Here is a 20,187-nt window from a genome sequence, read left to right on the forward strand (position 1 = left end):
AAACAATTATGATCTTCATCACAGCACAAGGGTTAACTGGTTTTGATTTGATGTAGATGTGAACAGAAGAGATGCAGGATTTTAAGCAGCCCACGAGTGCCAAACGTGCTAAGATTGAGTCACATGATAGAGGACGGGTTATTGATTACATCATCACTCGTGATTGGTTATCGATCACTGAACTGTGTCGCTTGTTCATTAATGTGGAAAAGTGTCTGTAATGAAGGATAAAGCATCTATTGATCATTTATAGTAATAGCTACCTACATAGACTATATTTAAATGCATCACATGTATTATCACTGTATAAGGAGATCCCAGAATGCATTGCAACAATCTCAATTAAAGATGCGTTAGAGACAAAAAACAGTATTGCACCTAATATTTAGCTATGCTTTTTATGCCGGTATTAACCGTATGAAGCCTACTGTATCAAGTGAGCCATAAAAGCCAAATATGATACGAAACATAAAACAAATGCAATTTATTTTTTAAAGATTTTGTCATTTAGATTTTCTGACTATTATTTCATATGCTAGGCTTTACAGTTATGCATTGTTCAAACTTCACTGACATCGACTGAAAGTGTCTCAAATGAAGCGCCGGTTGTTCCCTCAGAAGGCAGCTGCCTATGTAGTACAGTAGACAGTAAACAGAGTGTTTCCTTCGATCTCAGTGTGTGTTAAGTGTGTGTGTCTCTTGTAAGCATGCGATTGACTGCGGCTCGGGCTTTTAGAGCGGCCCGTCTGTGTGCTATAATTGAGGTGATGTTATTTAAAAAGCACTCAGGAGCAGCGAGAGACAGGCAGAGCGAGAGAGAGACCGCAGAGCATGCACACGGTGTTACGGAGAGCAGGACGGAGGCACGGAGGAGATGATGATAAGAGACGGATGGAGAGGTGTGCATTAACAAACAAACCTTTGCAGCGAGCTTTCATTCAGGTCTCTTTCATTCACCTCATCTCAGCGTTAATCGAGATTTCTCACAAACTATCTGCATCTAATCACTACATTTCAAGACAAATGAACGTTATGAGAAGATCCAGAACATCACAAACACAAACACGTTTACTACATGAGAGAGAAACTTTCAAACCTTTTGATTGCAGAATATTTTACGCATTCTGATTAAAAAAGAGAGAATTTTATAAGCTACTGTAGCAAGTGAAAGTCTGATCATCTAGTAAAGTAACAGCACATTGATGGAAGTTACTGTATAATTAACGGTCAAAAGTTTTTAAGTCTCTTCTGCTCAACAAGGCTGCATTTATTTGATAAGAAATACAGTAAAATTATGAAATATTATTACTATTTAAAACAGCTGTTTTCTATGTGTATATCTGTTAAACTGTAATTTATTTCTGTGATGCGCAGCTGTATTTTCAGCATCATTACTGCAGTCTTCAGTGTCACATGATCTTCAGAAATCATTCTAATATGCTCAAGAAACATTTCTGATTATTATCAATGTTAAAACAGTTGTGCTGCACGATATTTGTATGGAAATCGTGATGCATTAGATTTTCACAGATAGTCACAGATTAATAGAAAGTTCAAAAGAACAGCATTTATTTTAATGGAAATCTAACTGTAACTCACTTTTGATCCATTTAATCCATCCTTGCTGAATAAAACTAATTTCTTTAAAAAAAAAATCTTACCGACCCCAGATTTCTTGAATGGTAGTGTATATAATGATAATATAAGTTATGCTTCCCATAACATTTACTATCTACAACAGTGTCTTTCAATGTAAAATCATATGTGAATTGTTACCATGGTAACAGACGAACGTCTCTCAATCCAGTGAGCGCTCGTGTCGTCGTCACCGAGGGCCGTTCACAGTTAAAGGTGACTGACATCACAACCTGCATATGACACAAGCTGACAGTTACCCAGAATGCAACTGGAGGAGCGTTCATAATTAGTCTGAGTCTCAGACAGACGCCCATAGGAGCTTCTGAGAAAGATCCAATCTGACTGACTGACTGTACAGGGAACAAAGTTGTAGACATTAACTACTCACTGCAGAGAAAATGCAGTATGTGTTCACTATATAAGGGATGGAGAGAAACTATAAAAATAAAGAACAGTTTTCCATTACCTTCACTACTATACTTTTAGGATCATAATAAAATATGTTTATTATAACTTAGAATAATGGGAAAGTTTTTTTAACTTTGTTTTTCACCTTTTATATATATATACACAGTACAGGTCAAAAGTTTGGAAACATTACTATTTTTAATGTTTTTGAAAGAAGTCTCTTCTGCTCATCAAGCCTGCATTTATTTGATCAAAAATACAGAAAAAACAGTAATATTGTGAAATATTATTACAACTTAAAATAATAGTTTTCTATTTGAATACACTTTAAAAAAAATAATTTATTCCTGTGATGCAAAGCTGAATTTTCAGCATCATTACTCCAGCCTTCAGTGTCACATGTAACATCCAGTCTATCACATGATCATTTAGAAATCATTCTAATATTCTGATTATTATGAGTGTTGGAAACAGTTCTGCTGTCTAATATATTTGATGATAAATTAAAAGGGTAAAAAGAACTGCATTTATTCAAAATAAAAAAAAATTCTAATAATATATATTCTAATAATATATTTTCTTTACTATCACTTTTTATCAAGAAAAAAAGAAAGAAAAAAAATTACTGACCCCAAATTACTGACCAGTAGTGTATATTGTTATCACAAAATATTTATATTTTAAAAACATAGCTTCTTTTTTTTTTTTTTTTTTTTTTTTTACTTTTTATTCATCAAAGTATCCTAAAAAAGTATCACATGTTCTGAAAAAATATTAAGCAGCAGAACTGTTTCCAACTTTGGATAATGAATCATCATATTAGAATGATTTCTAAAGGATCATGTGATAATGATCCTAAAAATTCAGCTTTGCATCACAGAAATAAATGATAATTTAAAGTATAATAAATTTAAAAACAATTATTTTAAGTTGTAATAATATTTCACAATATTACTGTTTTTTCTGTATTTTTGATCAAATAAATGCAGGCTTGATGAGCAGAAGAGACTTCTTTCAAAAACATTAAAAATAGTAATGTTTCCAAACTTTTGGCCTGTACTGTATGGGTATATATATCTATATCTATATCGATATATATATATATATATATATATATATGTATATATATATATATATAGTCAAAGTATTAATTATCCAATTAATACTTTGAATTTTCTTTAAAAAATTAAGATTATTGATAAAAAACTAGTCAAATTTGTCAAAAAGAACTAAATATTATGAAAAATGAAAAATGTACTTTAAAGAAAAACAATTAACTTTTCATTATTATAACTTTTTTTTCTTTTTTAAATCATTATGCACTTTTTAAAAGTGTATTTAAGAAACATAGTAATGAGTGTCTCTCTTTTACACTTAAGTGGCCTTTCATTTAATTAATATTATATTATATGCATGTACAGTTTTTAAAAAATATACTTATATGAGATTTAATGCACACTACAAGTGCACATTTAACACAATTAGGCACATAATTGTACACCACAATGTACCTTTCTTAAAAAAAAACAAAAAAAACTGAAGGTTGCTTTACAAGAGAAAAACAAAAGGCATAAATTAAACAATGCATGCACAAACAAATATATTTCATTATATTACTGTATATTTACCAGATTTGAGTGGTTATGAGTAAAGATAGCAGCATGCAGGACATGGGAATGCTAACAGCTAATTCAGACCATCTTCCAGCTGGTAATCTTTCAGGTAACAAAGGGTTAAGTTTGGATTAAGGCTGAGAGACTGGAGACATAGCTTTAGCTTCAGGCCGCGCCGCTGCTGTCCCACGCAGACGTTAATAACAGACACTAATTTCCCTTTAGCTCCAAAACCTGACGCTTAATGTCACTGCTCTGAATTACAGATATGTGCTGCAATTAAGAGATCCGTGAATCACCAGCGCTTCGTTACTGCGTGACCTCAGACGGGTTCATGTCTCAAACTCACTGGACAGTCAGTGGAAGCACTGGAGCACACACACACACACACACACACTGACGTCTGCGCTTTGATTGGCTCCCGTTGAGAGCCGCGCTGCTCTCTGATGAGTCTGTCTCACTCAGACACGAATAATTTTGCTTCCTAATGCATGAAACGTCTGAAACTCCAGGACGACGAAGCTTCCCACCAGACCCTGTACTCCCACAAGCATAAAAATACTCGGAATCTGCAAAAATACATCACCAACTAGCTGCTGGGTTTAGATGAAGAACTACTCAAGTAACCTGATTAGATGTTTCTGATGGCGTTTCGTGCAAAGCGCTTGTATTAGACTTATTTTTGCATTCAAAAACACAACAAAACAGAATGCAAAGATTGCAAAAAGATTTTTTATAAAAAGATCATGAACATTTTTATTATAACTTAAAATAAGTCTATTTTGCACTTTTAAAAAAGTTTATTTTTTGTTTACATTTTAAATACACGTTTTATTGTGCAAACTGTCTAACAGCTTAAGCACTAGTGTTATTTTACCATTATTTATATACTATTATAATTACTAATATTTTGAATTAGCATTTCTTTTTATATTTTCAGTTTTTTTTTTTTATTTTAGTTTAAGTTTTAGTAATTTTAGTCATGCCCTTTTTTAATTAGTTTTTGTTTTGTTTTTTCAAATATTTAATTTGATTAAAAAAATTTTTTTTTCAACTTTAGTTTTAGCAATTTTAGTATTTTAACTTATTTCAGTTAGTTGCCACGGGAATGTTTTAAATTGAGTTAACTTTAATTTAATACTTTAATTCAACTTAAATATCAGAACAATAATTAATAGTTTTAGTAATAGTTTTACTTAATAAAAATTATTAAAGATAAAATAAATAAATAAATAAAAAGAGGAACTTACAAACAAATAAATATATTTTTTTAGGTAAAACCACTTAAAGATAATAAAAAAACATGTTTATTATAACTTAAAATAAGTATTTTTATCTTGACATCTTAAAACAAATGTGTTTTACTGTGCAAAATTTATATTTACATACTATTATAGTTGTTAATATTTTTAACTAAAATTTATTTGTATATTTTCAGTTTTTATTTTATTTTACTTTAAGGTTTAGTAATTTTAGTCATGCCCTTTTTTCATTTTTATTAGTTTTTTTTTTTTTTTTTTTTTTAAAATATTTAATTTGGCTTTAATTATTTTTTTTATTTTTTTCAACTTTAGTTTTAGCAATTTTAGTACTTTAACTTAACTTATTCCAGTTAGTTGACACGGTAATGTTTTGAATTGAGTTAACTTTAATTTAATACTTTAATTCAACTTAAATATCAGAACAATAATAATGAATAGTTTTATTTAACAAAAAATATGAAAGATAAAATAAATAAATAATAAATAAATAAATAAATAAATAAATAAAAAGAGGAACTTACAAACAAATAAATACAATATTATTATTTTTTATGTAAAAACATCATAAAAACATGTTTATTAAAACTTTAAAATAAGTATTTTTATCCTGACATATCTTAAAACAAATGTGTTTTACTGTGCAAAATTAATATTTATATACTATTTAGTTGTTAATTTTTTTTAATTTAGGTTTAGTTTAAGTTTTAGTGATAATTTTAATGTAAAATAATAATAATAATAAAATAAAAATAAATAAGGAAAAAAACTGATAAAACTAGTCAACCTCTCAAATGATTCAGTTATTGGATGACTTGTTGACTAATTCCTAATAAAAATTTACATTTAACACATATTTGGTTAAATAATATGATGAATCAATTAGACTGAGCTACTTTTATTGATACTTACTAAATATCAAATATATTTAAGGCCAACATTTTCTTGACTCAGTTTGGATGAAACCCATCACTGAGCTTGCTGCAATGCATTCTGGGATTCTACTGAAATGCAACCGAAATGAAGTCTGATGCACTTGATGTTCTTATTGTGCTTTATAGATCCACTGATTGAAGCTGATTAATTCTCACATGGCAGCATCATTTTCTACAGTATGTCTATGTACAGTAAGCAGCTTCCGAACTTCAGTATAAGTTCAGCTAACAGAGAACTAAATGAGTGAACGTGGAATCCGAAATCTGGACGTTTGTGCAGTTAATTAAGATCACGGCTTGTATGAGGTCAGCTGGAGATTCACAGCTTCAGTGCGTTCTGACGGCGAATCTGAACGTCAGAACACGTGTGTGTGTGTGTGTGTGTGTGTGTGTGTCTGCAGACAGATGACCCTGCTGGGCTACAACTCACTGAAGTGTTTTTAAGACTTTACTGTCAATGTGGTTTAATTAGCCAATGAACTATCACTGAGACAACACGCTAACAAGTTCTCTTTCTCTTTCTGGTCTGTCAGAGTTTAAAGAAGCTTCTGTTTCTGTGCACAGAGCTCAAACTTCTGCAGGAGTCTGCTGCTCAGATGTTGCTCTGTCATTGCTCAAGAGCTCTTATGTTCCTCCTGAATGGATTGCCAATACAGAAAGAGTATAGAGAAAAATGTGTATTGCAGCTCAGTTAATTTTGATGAGACACACACACACACACACACACACACACACACACACACACACACACACACACACACATATATATATGTATAAAGGCAACCAAATTATTGTATGTAATTAGCCTACATAAAAAAAAGATAAAAATGGCATTACTTTTAAAAAAGTACAAACACAATCAAGTAAAACAATTCCTAAAAAGAACTTTAAAATAAAATCACTAGAATTAGGTTAAAATTAATATCAACATATATATTATATATTGTTATATTATATATAATTACTTTATATTAATATATACAATATATGTAATTAAATTATTAAATTATATTTAATTATACAATTTAATTAGAAATTTTATATATATATATATAAAATGCATTATTGTTATAATATAGCAATATATTATTATTACATATATTTAATAATATAAAATATATTATTAAATTATATTTAATTATAAAATTTAAATGATTTAATATATTAATAATTAATGCATTACTGCATTAGATTATTTTATATATATATATATAGATATATATATATATCAATATCTAAGTTATTAACTATATATATATATATATATATATATATATATATATATATATATATATATATATATATATATATATATATATTTATTTATTTATTTTTTTGTGGCAGAAACCATGTTTTCAATCATGATAACTACGCTATTTATTAACATTTATTAAAAAAAAGTTTTCAAATATTTCTATTAAGCATGAATTCATTTTACTTTCAAATTTTTGTTCTAGTAATTTTAGTACATCAGTACACTTCAGTTAGTTGCTAATGAATGGTTTAGTAAATACTAATATTTCTTATATTTTATTTAAATATCAGCTTTTATTGTTTTATTTAAATATCAGCTTTTTTCTATAATTAAGACTGACAGACACACACCGCTGTCTAATTCCTCTTGATTTGAGCGATCGGAGCTCTTCTCCCTGAGGAGACGCTTCTGGATGGACTGACTGGACATTAACTCACTCCACTCGCTTCATTATGAATTAATGAACAGATTTCAGCTCTGACATGAACATACTTCACATACGAGAACGAGAGTGGAAGCGAGCTGTCAGTGCATTGTGAAAATACACCATCCGTTCCATTATAATGAACAAACATGGACAGCGCTAACCAAAAACAGTGAAAGATGAGCTCATAGTAATAATTCCCACATGACAAACACAACAACAGCATAAATAACAGCGGCGAACAGTATCACGGTAATCCACATTACTAATTCATGCCGCTGTGCATTGTGGGTAACTCTGAACACATCCCAGCATTATTATCCACATACGAGCTCATACTCAGCAGAGTTTCTGAGGCTGTTTCAGGTGTCGCTGTGTTCGTGATTTAATGTTTCTGCTCGTTAGAAGACCGTCACCAACGAGAGCAAACGCTGACGAGACCCAAATCCACACTGACTGAAAATATGAGCAGTTCTTTTAAAACACTTCTGCAAAGATCTGCTCTTCTGTGTGTACATAATGTACTTATTACTTTACTTATTTTTTATTATAATACTTTTATTTAATTGTATCTATAACAATTAAATATATAGTTGTTAAGTAGTCATGTTTCTGAGTAAAGGCCTTACATTTTTTGCTTGTTTTATTTATATATTATATTAATTTTTATATTATAGCTTTGCACATTGGTGCACCTCATTTTGCACTTTTTCTTAATTTATATTATAATTTATATATATATATATATATATATATATATATATATATATAATATATATATATATATATATATATATATATATATATTTCTATATATTATACACACATATCTTACTTTTTTCAATTTATTAATTATTTTCCATTTTATATTATACCTTTGCTTACTACTGCACCTGATTCTCACTGTGCACTTCTTTTATTTACATTTATGTAACATTTATTTCTATTTATTTATCTATTTATTTTTACATTATTTTCATTTTTATATTATACTTTTGCATATTGCTGCACCTGATTTGTATTGTGCATTTTAATTATTTTTTATGTATATAAATATTTACCACTTATCTCTATTTATTTTTTAGGAGTCTTGGGTCTAGGCCTTGCATATTGTTTGTTTATTAATTATATTACTTTAATTTTTAATTATAATTCATTGCTGCACCTGAATTTGCTGTGCACTGTATTTATTTATTTATTTATTTTTTTTTTACATTTATTTCTATATATTTGTAAGGAGTTGTGTGTCCATGTAAATGCCTTGCATTTTATTTATTTATTTATTTATTTATTTTTATTTAGAGATTGTTTATGCATTGCTGCACCCGATTTTCACTGTGTACTTTAAAAACACACACACATTTATTTTCTTATTACTGTATATATACTTACATATACACACTGAATTTTTTTTCTAAGCTGTGACTAAAACAAAACAAAAAATACTATTTCTAGTACTTAAAAAATTAATTAAACCCTACACCAATTTTTTTCAGTGTATGAATGAGAGTCCCACCAATCACTGAAATGCCATTTGCACAAACATTTCCGTATATTTCAGTCTTTCCCCATTCAAGCAGGAGGAGCTGTACTCATATGAATGAATGCAGAAGCTGCTCGAGGGTGTTATGAACATGGGCCGACTTGCCTTAAATAGACCTGAGCTGGACAAAACAATCATACGAGCAGCTTAGGAACGACTCACTTCACCTTTAACAGCTCAAACATCTCTGCTGCATTCAATAAAACTCATTAGTGATGTCCAGCTTGGTTATTTTAAGCCATTTGTCATGTTCACAGCTATATGATGACAGTACAAACCCAGCGGCCAGCTCTCATTATCACAGTCACTCCTGAAAAACAACCTCATACGGCTCTGAAATCAGCATTCGGCTCAATTAACATGTTGAGATGAGATATCCAGGGAGCACTAGTTAGTGTGCGAGTGTCCCTGGTGCACGAGCAGCTTTCATTTAGCAGAAACAATGGCAACACTAATGGAACATGAGAGGCCTGAAACAAAGAGCACTTTACACACACATGCAGCAGAGTGTGTGTGTTTGTGCTCCGCTGATAAGCGTTTCTTTCAGTACTGTTTGTGCTGATGTTGCTGAAGCAGTGGCTCGAGTTATTACCCACACACACACACACACACACAGCCGGTGTTTCATCAGTCATATCGAAATGCAGTTAAACACCAGAGTTTAGTCCATGAAAAATGAGCAGAAGGGCAAATTCAAGCCGCCGTGTGTGTGAGAGATTAATGTTATGAGACGAAAGTCTTCCAGCTGTCTAACTTCATGATAAACTCCTGCACAGCAGAGTTATTAGTTAACCAAAACTAAAGCCATGCAAAAACAAACAAACAAAAAACTTGAAAAAAAAAAAAGTTATTTTAAAATTTATTTTGATTTCTGCTTTTTTCCAAGGCAACATTTTTACTTTTTGTTTAGTTTAAGTGCTAAAATAACTAAAACATATAGATAGATAGAGAGAGAGAGAGAGAGAGAGAGAGAGAGAGAGAGAGAGAGAGAGAGAGAGAGAGAGAGAATAAAAAAAACAATAAAAATGACAAAAAATAGATTTGGTGATTTTTAGTGGATGTATGAAGCCAGTTCTCATCCGCTAACAAACACTGTCTTCATCTTCAGTGTTTCAGCAGTTCAAACCCGATTTACACTGTTTGCAAAGTTTGTGCATCTTTATTTACAATCAAGACACCTGATTTGATATTTTGCTATATAATTAAATGTGTCCCTGCAGCACAAAAGCAGTCTTGAGTCTCTGGGGTGTATTTGTAGCAATAGACAACAATACATTGTATGGGTCAAAATTATTGATTTTTCTTTTATGCCAAAAAATCATTAGGATATTAATTAAAGATCATGTTCCATGAAGATATTTAGTAAATTTCCTACTCTAAATATATCAAAACTTAATTTTTGATTAGTAATATGCATTGCTAAGAACTTCATTTGGACAACTTTAAAGATGATTTTCTCAATATTTAGATTTTTTTGCACCCTCAGATTCCAGATTTTCAAATAGTTGTATCTCAGCCAAATATTTTCCAACCCTAATAAACCACACATCAATGGAAATCTGATTTATTCAGCTTTCAGATTATGTATAAATCTCAATTTTGAAAAATTGACACTTAAGACTGGTTTTGTGGTCCAGGGTCACAAATGACATTTATACATTTATAAGTGTGCTACTCACAAATGCTTGATGCTGCTGTAAGGTTTAGAAACTCTTGATATTTTTCTCTGATCCCTGATGTTCCAGAATTTTCCTTCATTCCCATGTTATCCATAGGAAAGAGACGGACTGGAGGCCTGTGGACTGGAGACAATACACACATCATCACACACCTAACAAACAGACACATCGCTGGAGGTTATGAAGCTCTTCTGTGTGTGTGTGTGTGTGTGTGTGTTTAGTTAATAAATATGCATGTTATTTTATAAGACTTCTTTTTTTATAATTGATTAATATGTTGTGGTGATGAGATGAGAGGAAAGACAGGAGCTTCTGTCTCCTCTGTGAAGAAGGTTCAACATGATTTCTCCACGTATTTGAACCTTTTGTGCCAGTTTTATGAATACTGAACACTGACGGGGGTTTGTTGAAACAGCGGCACGACTGCAGCTTTCACAAACGCTCCTCTTCGTTTCTGTTTGGGTCCAGCTTTGTGCCTTGAAGGATTGTGGGTATTCAGTTCAGCAGCACAGAATGATGCAATACACACTCAAGACTACAGTATGAATCTGAATAATGTCTCTGCAGCTCCTGGATAAAGATGAATAAACTTTTTTACTGATAGATATTTTTTATGAGATTCTTTGTGATATATATATAAAAAAACACATAAAATTATTATATATATTGCATTATATATATTATTCATATTGCAAAATTACAAAAATTAAATGTTCCCTTAACATTCACATGAGAAAAAGCATTTTAAATACATTTTAAACAGGGATGCATGGATACTAGTATCGGTATCGGGCCTAGAAAGTTTGTAGTTTGGTCGGAAAGCACGTAAAACAATGCACAAGTTACTAAAGTTACTCTGACAGTAAAGAGAGAGAGATAGAGCGAGAAAGAGAGAAAGAGAGAGAGCGAGCACACTTCTGTTGCATGATCTTGACTGCTGTTCGCTCACTTGGCACATGCATCATTTGGATTAAAACTGAATCGTATATATAAAACATACAAAAATTATAGGGGCATTTATTATAAACAACATTTATTTTAAACGTCAAGCATGCATGACTTTATTTAAAGCGGAAGTGAAACTAGCAGCCTGTGTGAAATGCACTAGGCCACAGTGTCTCTCTCTCATTCCACACCAACACAAATGTGTGCGTGCACATGGTTTGCTGGCTTTATGAGTGTTTTGCATCATAAGAGTCGCTTTGGAATATCAGTCGCAGTACATTTCAGATGACATATTTGACATATTTCCAGAAAATATGTTCGTCGCTGTTTTAGATTTATGTATAACGAGTGGTGCCCTGCATTATTGCAGGAAAACATCTTGTGATGACAGTACTGAGCCGCTGAAATGGAGCAGCTCTAATGCACCATTCACTTAAAGATGAAATACTGCTACTACAGAGCTATAAAACGAAGAGTGAAAGTAACAAAAGCTTGTATAATACATTTTAACAGGTATAATTAAGTGTGAAAATAACAGAAGGAAATCTGTTTGCTCAATGAAGCCAGCTAACATGATTCATATATATATGTGTGTCCCTGGAGCACAAAATCAGTCTTGAGTCTCTGGGGGATATTTGTAGCAATAGACAAAAATACATTGTATGGGTCAAAATTATCAATTTTTCTTTTATGCCAAAAATCATTAGGATATTAAGTAAACATCATGTTCCATGAAGATATTTTGTAAATGTCCTACCGTAAATATATCAAAACTTAATTTTTTATTAGTTATATACATTGCTAAGAACTTCATTTGAACAAGTTTAAAGACGATTTTCTCAATATTTGGATTTTTTTGCTCCCTCAGATTCCAGATTTTCAAAAAGTTGTATCTTGACCAAATATTGTCTGATCCTAATAAACCATACATCAATGGAAAGCTCATCTATTCAGCTTGCAGATGATGTATAAATCTCAATTTCGAAAAACTGACACTTAAGACTGGTTTTGTGCTACAGGGTCACAAGATACAACGCAGCTCTATTCTTCCTGACAAAAACTCATTCAATTGGTGGCATTCAGCGGTCTGTTAATGTTATAATGTCCAGTTTAGCTGGAGTGTGTCTCTCGGTGAATGTGTGTGTTGATGCTCTCTCTCTTACGGTGGTCAGATCGATGGCTGTCCTCTAATCCAGCGCACTGTTTACTGACACTAAAAGTCAAGAATGAACCTGCACTTGAACACATCAGAGACTCACAGAGACCCCAGAGACCCCCTGATGGACTGCGAGGATTGTCCGCAGGTTTGCATGTGGGCTCCCCAGGGATCTGTTCACACCGAGAGAAAGACATTAGTGAGTAAGGAAGACATTAACGGCCCTGAAACAGATGAGAGAGCACTGAATATTCTCAATATATATCCCAGCAAGGTTCTCTCGACGTTACAAACAAACAATCTTCCAGTAACTTCAATAGAATGGTAATTTAAAGTTATGTGGTCTTTAAAATGTTCTCAAAACATTCACACAAAAACATTATCTATACACTGTTTATGGAACGCTGAAACATTTTAACTGAATATTCAACTAACATTTTTTAAATGTTGCTACTTGTTTCAGAACACTGAGAGAACATTCAAAAGTAACGTTACCATAATGTTCGCAAAATGATACATTGGAATATTCACATAATCAAGAAGAAAAAAAACATTTTAAAAACTGGACATTTTGAACGTTCAGAGAACATTCAGAAATAACATTTTCATAACTTAATGAGATCGATAGCAAAACACTCTTAGAATATATTTTTGTTAGCTGTGGTGTTATACAATACAAACTACAATACAAGGATGTTGCTAGGGGTGTTTGAGGAGGTTGCTAGGGTGTTGCTATGTCATTTCTAGGGTGTTTTAGGTGGTTGCTTACTGATCAGGTGAATATCTTCATGCACACTTTGAGTTTCTTTCTTCTGCTGAACACAAAAGAAGATATGCTAAAGAATGTTGACGGTACCCATTGACTTCTATAGTATTTGTTTCCACACTATGGATATCAATGGCTACCGTCAGCTGTCTGGTTACCGATATTCTTCTTCAAAAAAAATATATATATATATTATTTGACAGAACTATTGGTCATTATACCATCATAATACCATTTTGGGTGAACTATCACTTTAAGTCTGATCACTGTACATTGTCAGATCAATATGGGCAGTAAGATTAAACAATGTTAATTTTGTAAAGATTTAACACTGTCTTACATGTCACACACTGGCAGAAAAACGCAGTAGTAACAGGTCCCAAATTCCTCTCATTGATTTGTATTTGTCCTGATCCCCGGCTGGTCCCTTAGCCCCCAGTGAGAGTGACAGGCGGCTGATGGACAGTTCATTTAAACTGAGACAATCACACAATCACTCCAGGCTGTCTTTCTCTCTGCCTGTCTCCCATTCCTTCACTTTATATGCCTCTTTTCTCGGGCTGCAGACAAAGCTATCGCTGCGAGAGGAGCCGTGCTGATTGTATGCGTGTATTGTGTGCTGCTCCTTTGCTAAATGAGAGCCGTGGCTGCGGGAACAGAGGCTCTTCTAATAGCAGCTGTCAATTAAAACCTGCCTTCTCCGAGTGGATTGTGGCAGTATAGATGTACGTATATGCCGAGTGGATGGCAGTAGCTTGACAGCGAGGGCTAAATTGGCATGTGAACTAATGCAGAAGACACTAATTAAACACAGAGATTAAACTAACAGCACTGTCTTCTACTAATCAAACTCTCGAGCACTTACTCTCCGCTCTCATTAAACAAACACAACACAACATTGTTAAAAAGAGACTTATAATGCTGAGAAACACCATGCAATTGCATCGCTTGGGTATGTTGTGCATGTCATGTATGAACATGTTTAACACGCAGTGAGGGATGCTACTGACGTGCACAACTACAGATATAAGGCAATTAACAACCGAAGCCCAAACAACAAATATTAATAGAGCTTCTGGTTACTCAGACACAGAGAGACAGCGAGTTTCCCCCCAGTAGATGTCAGTCTAATCTTCACATCCTCAAACACATTCATGCATGAAAAGCCTCAAACACATCCCTTACAAAAACGTACTTTGGTTGTACTATGGTGCTACAGAATACACCACAGTATTTAAATTATACTATAATAAGGCACTTCAAAGAAGAGCATGGTTTCCAAAAGCATCCCATTATATTCAAATGTTACATTCTTATGGTAATACCAAGGCACTTAATTTAGGGGACACCTGCATAAACACAATCAAAACATCAGCTGCTTTGATCTTTCTGAGTTAGTGTGGGATCTCAGTGAATGACACTAATAGTTCCACAGTGATCATGGTTTCTTTGTACATATACCACGTCAATCAGCAGCATTTTAATCACCTTTAGACAATATATAGGAAATATCACCATGGTATATAAATGTAATTTATTTTTCCATACTATGGAAGTCAATTAGGACCAAAAACTGTTTGGTTGGACCAACATTCTTCAAAATATCTTCTTCTATGTTCATCAGAAGAATGAAACTCATATAGGTTTGGGACAATTTTGAGGGTGAGTAACTGATGACAGAATTTTCATTTTTTGGGGTTAACTGTCGCTTTAATATATATCTTAGCTAATAGGGAATGCTTTCAGAACGTTCTGGCAAGGTTATGAACGAGTGATGTTAATACAACGTTCATTCAAAGTTATCTGGTCTTTAAGAATGTTTATTAAACGTTGCTACTTGTTTTAGAACGTTCGGAAAACATTCAAAAGTAACGTTTCCTTAATGTTTGCAAAATGATAAAATAGAATGTTCCCTTAAGGTTCATATAATCAGTATAACGTTTGAACGTCAAGGGAACATTCAGAAAAAAATGTTTTTGTAACTTAATGGATATGCATATTAATTTTTTTTTTGGAGTCGTACCATAGTAAAACCATCGGATTGGAGAAGTACTATAGCAAATAATAGTTTTTGGACGCGCACGCAGGCGAAACCATGTTTTTTGATCATGTACCACAGTATGCCAAGAGCGTTACACGTGGAGCGTAGCGCTACATTTTCCGCTAAAAGGTTTTTGTGGTTCAGTGTGGCACGGAGGTCTGTGAGCTCAAATCCCGTTTGATCCTCACGCGCCGGAGCGCGTCAACACGGCGTCCGGAGATAGAATCGATCCATCGGCGCCGCCAGCAGCATCTGAAGCCGCGCTCAATCACACGACGCGCGAAACGCGTTCATTCACCTGAACGTCACATGCATCTAATCCAGTTAAAGCCCACGAGATCAACCAATGTGCCCATCTCCCGACTATAAAACCCGAGCCTGATGCACCATTTCACATTTGCACGTAAACACCGTCAACTGAGAGATATTGATGAAGCTTTGGCGCCTGTAAACTGAAGTGTGTTGATGATGTGAGAATGATGCTGTAAAGGGACCTCCTGCGTCTCCTCCCCTCCCTCCTGCTCTCCTACTCCTCATTTCCACTCCTCGTTTCGCGTTCACCCACGAGAAGAGCTCCGACCGTCCAGCATCATGTCCTCAGACGTCCAGCTGCGTGACCAAACGGACCCGGACAGCAGCGTCCCCGCGGGCGCCAGGAGCGACTGAAAGCAGGTAGGACAAACTGTCCGTTACTACGTGCTATCTAGAAAATATTTCAGGCGATTTGTTGCATCACGCACGAGCCAATGTTTTTATAAGCCAATAGCTACAAGCAAATAAACGCGCGTCAAGGAGCGCACGTGAAACAAACACAAGGTTCTCAAAGAAAAAAAATGATTTTAAAAATGTCCCACTGAGCTTGAAATCGACGGAAAGCACCAGGAGACGCGGATCACTGTAGTTGTTTCTTGGATTGAGCTGTTGAACTTGACGCTCCATGGAGACTCCAAAAGCATCGCCGATTTCACGCGCTTTCCCCATCATAACTCACTCAAGCCAAGCGCGTAAGCAACTTTAAGACTTCACTAATCAGAGACCATTTAGAATATTTTCGGCAGATCCGAGCGCGCACCCAAGGGCAGACCTGAGCTGGAAAACAGCTCCCTCGGGCTCCGTTTGCGCGCAGGCAAACCAACTCAGAAACATTTGCCTTCAATCTTTTTAATAACATTTGGGTATCAGATCAAACATTTGAGGTGTTAAAAGAAACTGATTTGGCTGCATTCCTTGCCGTTCGAGTTGTGCGTAAAAGGTTTTTGCGCACTTGAGCGCGACATTTCATTTAAACACTGGACGGAATAATTATGTAACCTATAGTTGCTTTTCATGCATCTGCCCTAAATAATGCAGAAATGTATGCACAGGTCGAATGTTGTCAATTAAAGTGTCTTTATGTGCCACGACACTGATATATTTGGCACCGTCCCAATCGTGTGAACTGATTTTCCAGCTGCTGTGATAGACTGGCCTTCGTGGCGCGTGATTTGCTCTCCTGTGCACGGGTATATCCTCGTTAATTTCCTACTACAGACCTTTAACAGAAACAACACTGATCAAACTCGTATAAACCAATGTCTCCAACTCAACAGAAATGTGGGAACCCGCAAGGCAAATTCACTTTACGCGCTGTCTGCTGGATTGAGGATTTTCTTAATGCGCGCTTAATAGTTTAGTTTTATTCTCCATACGAAGTTCAGATCATTATTTGGCTGTTCAGGTTCAGTCTGATTTGCAGAGCTCTAAAGTGTTCAGAAATGAAAAGGAAACGGTCACCCACCACCGTTCCGGCCTCTAATGCTTTCCCTTAATGTTTGGGCAAGGATCAACTGTTATGAATCAATAGAGTTGAATCAATAACTTGTCCTGGAAGTTTTCAGCTTAAATCTCTGATTTATCTCCTCTGCTGCTCTGTGTATGGATCAGGAAGCGCGCGTCGAATCAATAACCAAAGCGCGTCACGCGGCAGGTCGTCAGTTCTGCTATTTTTTACCTTTAAGTTTTGTCAAATATTTCATAGGCGAAAGAAAATAGACATCCACTCATGCATGCTCATAATTTAGCTATCGATTCCACTTGTGCTCATAAAATGATTGATAATCGTTCAGACTGATAATCGCGCAGCACATTGATCATCACTGGATCTGGCAATGATGGACTGTTGCGCTGCTCAAAGAGAAACGAGAAATAAAATATCCAAATGCGCAAAGACGCAGAGGAACCAGACGCTGTACATGTCAAAAGTGCTGATCTGGAACTAGTGCGCAGTTGAAATGAAGCGTTATTGACGCTGAATAGGTTTCATGATATGTTCTTCAAGCTGTTGAACGTTTCTCGCTCTTTTGGTTTGGCGCGTTCTGCCCGTTAGAGCGCGCGTTACATGCAGACGGGGGTGCGCATGGACGCGCACAGGTACACTAGAAAGAAAAAGAAAAAAAAAACGCTACAGTGCAGACTGCTTAGTTATAAAATTACGTTATATCTGTTTTTTTTTTCTTTTATTTTATATTTTTTATATATACAATTTTTTATTGTGATTTTATAGTGTGTGTTTTAATGTGTATTTTTAAAGGGGATATGTGTGGAGTATTTTTACTATATATATAACTTTTAGTCCATGTATGTGTGTTTTGAGCTCACCTACATGCTAGCTTGTGTCTTAAAAACTGTCCAAAATGTTGATGACTCATGACTCACAGATTTTTTTTGTCCAATCACATGCTCCTAGAATGAAAATGTCCCGCCCCCTGATGTCATGCGACACAGATCTAAGTCAGGCAGCTCAGGGACAAACCCATCTCAGGTCATCCGATGCGGTCAGTAATAAATACAAATAAATGGGGTCCAAAAACAGGAAAATCTGATCTCACAAACCACATTCAGATAAATGCAATTCTTCACATAACTAACGAAATAATAAAATGGGCAATAAACATTTGTGCATTAGCAAAATAATTAGAAATATATTTAAAGTTCATAAATATATAAACACATAAAATATAATCACATAAAAAAAATTCACGATATAATATTTACATTATGATAAACATTATGATAAAATATTTTACTATTAAAATAATAGATATATATTAAACATATTATATTTTATACATGGTAGCGCTGTAATAATATTCATTTATACCATGAACATTATAATAAAATATTTTACCATTAAAAATATATGTTAAATACGTAAACAGAAAGGGATACTGTGCTGGTCAATGCTGTTGAAGTCCTAGCACTGCATTTCACAAGACCGTCATTATGGACCTTTTCATTTTATACTTCTGTTTTAAGTGTTTGGCTGATGCTGGTGTTAAGCTGGACAAGAAAAGACATAATGATCTCTGCTGTGTGCACATCAACACTCAATAATACACATCAGCTGCTGCACACTACAGTGCATTGTGTAAATCAGACCGTCAAAGTCTTTCAGCTGCTGATGGACACAGAGAAGCACATGCTCCTTCACGCTGACCTGTGTGTGTGTTTAATGTCAGTGTGAGAGGGTGTTTGACTGCAGACAGTGTTGTGGTGGTGTATAATGGCAGCACGAGGGCGTTTAGGTGAAAAATGTTTATGGAGTTGCAGTAACATCAGTAGTTAAATCATTTAGAAGTGCTAACGGGACTGTAGAGACCATGTCAGACTGACTGACAGCATCTCTCACACACACACACACACACACACTTACTTAGTGTAGCGGGTCAATAACATCGAGGGCCTTGGGTACTGAGTGTGTGAGAAATAATCATTGCAGCACTAGTTGTTTGTCATAGAATCTAAATGCACAACAGTGAAGAGGATCTGGACATCTGGGTTCAGCTGCATGTGTTAGGACTGTGTCTTAATAAGACCAACCAGCTAGTCTTACTTCTAGGATTCGAATTAGACCGAGCTACTAAGTTATGACCAATCCTACAGAAAAAAAATCAGATGACTAACTTGTAAGACTAGTCTAAGCAGTTTATGCAAACAGTTTGAAAGTCATGTACTGTTTTCTGGAAATCCTCGTCTGAAGTATTTTGGAAGTGAGAGAATGCATATGAATTTATTGAACTATAATTTGAAGACAAATTAGTTAAAAATGGCATGAAACAGAAGCTGCCACCATCTCTTCCTCCCGACTGTGACACATATCTGAGTGAAATGGCTTCTCGAATGAGAAAAAATGCAGGATGGGACTGCATGCATGATTTTGTTCACCGGGAATTGACTGAATCATATATATATATATATATATATATATATATATATATATATATATATATATATATATATATATATATAACTAGTTTGATGGATATCCATCTATGGTATGTCCTCAACATTCTCAGAATGTTCTGACAATGTTCTCTCAAAGTTATAAACAAATGTTCTGGTCTTTAATAATGCTTTATGTTAACATTATGAAGCCTTTTCACAAGAATGTGACAATGTGTTTCAACGGTCATCGGCATCATAAATCCTCCAAAGTTTTTTGTATTCTCTTTTTTTTTTAATGTATGTATATTTATAACACTATACT

General features: G+C 34.1%; 1 protein-coding gene and 1 long non-coding RNA gene across 2 annotated transcripts in view; one reads left to right on the forward strand and one right to left on the reverse strand.

The window, feature by feature from the left end:
* The window catches only part of LOC122139586, a 20,574-nt gene extending 9,672 nt beyond the window's left edge, over positions 1-10,902 (reverse strand). The window contains exons 1-2 of the long non-coding RNA XR_006156409.1: positions 10,755-10,902; positions 1,777-1,868 (exon numbers count right to left, since the gene is read on the reverse strand). This is a non-coding gene — a long non-coding RNA (uncharacterized LOC122139586). The remainder of the gene's footprint in view (positions 1-1,776; positions 1,869-10,754) is intronic.
* A 5,026-nt stretch (positions 10,903-15,928) lies between these two features.
* LOC109061840 (muscarinic acetylcholine receptor M2-like) overlaps positions 15,929-20,187 on the forward strand; it is a 65,564-nt gene continuing 61,305 nt past the window's right edge. Inside the window, exon 1 of the mRNA XM_042737617.1 lies at positions 15,929-16,334. The gene's annotated coding sequence lies outside the window, so the exon portion shown is untranslated. The remainder of the gene's footprint in view (positions 16,335-20,187) is intronic.

This window comes from Cyprinus carpio, chromosome A4, assembly GCF_018340385.1.
Source record: "Cyprinus carpio isolate SPL01 chromosome A4, ASM1834038v1, whole genome shotgun sequence".
Lineage (NCBI taxonomy): Eukaryota > Metazoa > Chordata > Actinopteri > Cypriniformes > Cyprinidae > Cyprinus > Cyprinus carpio.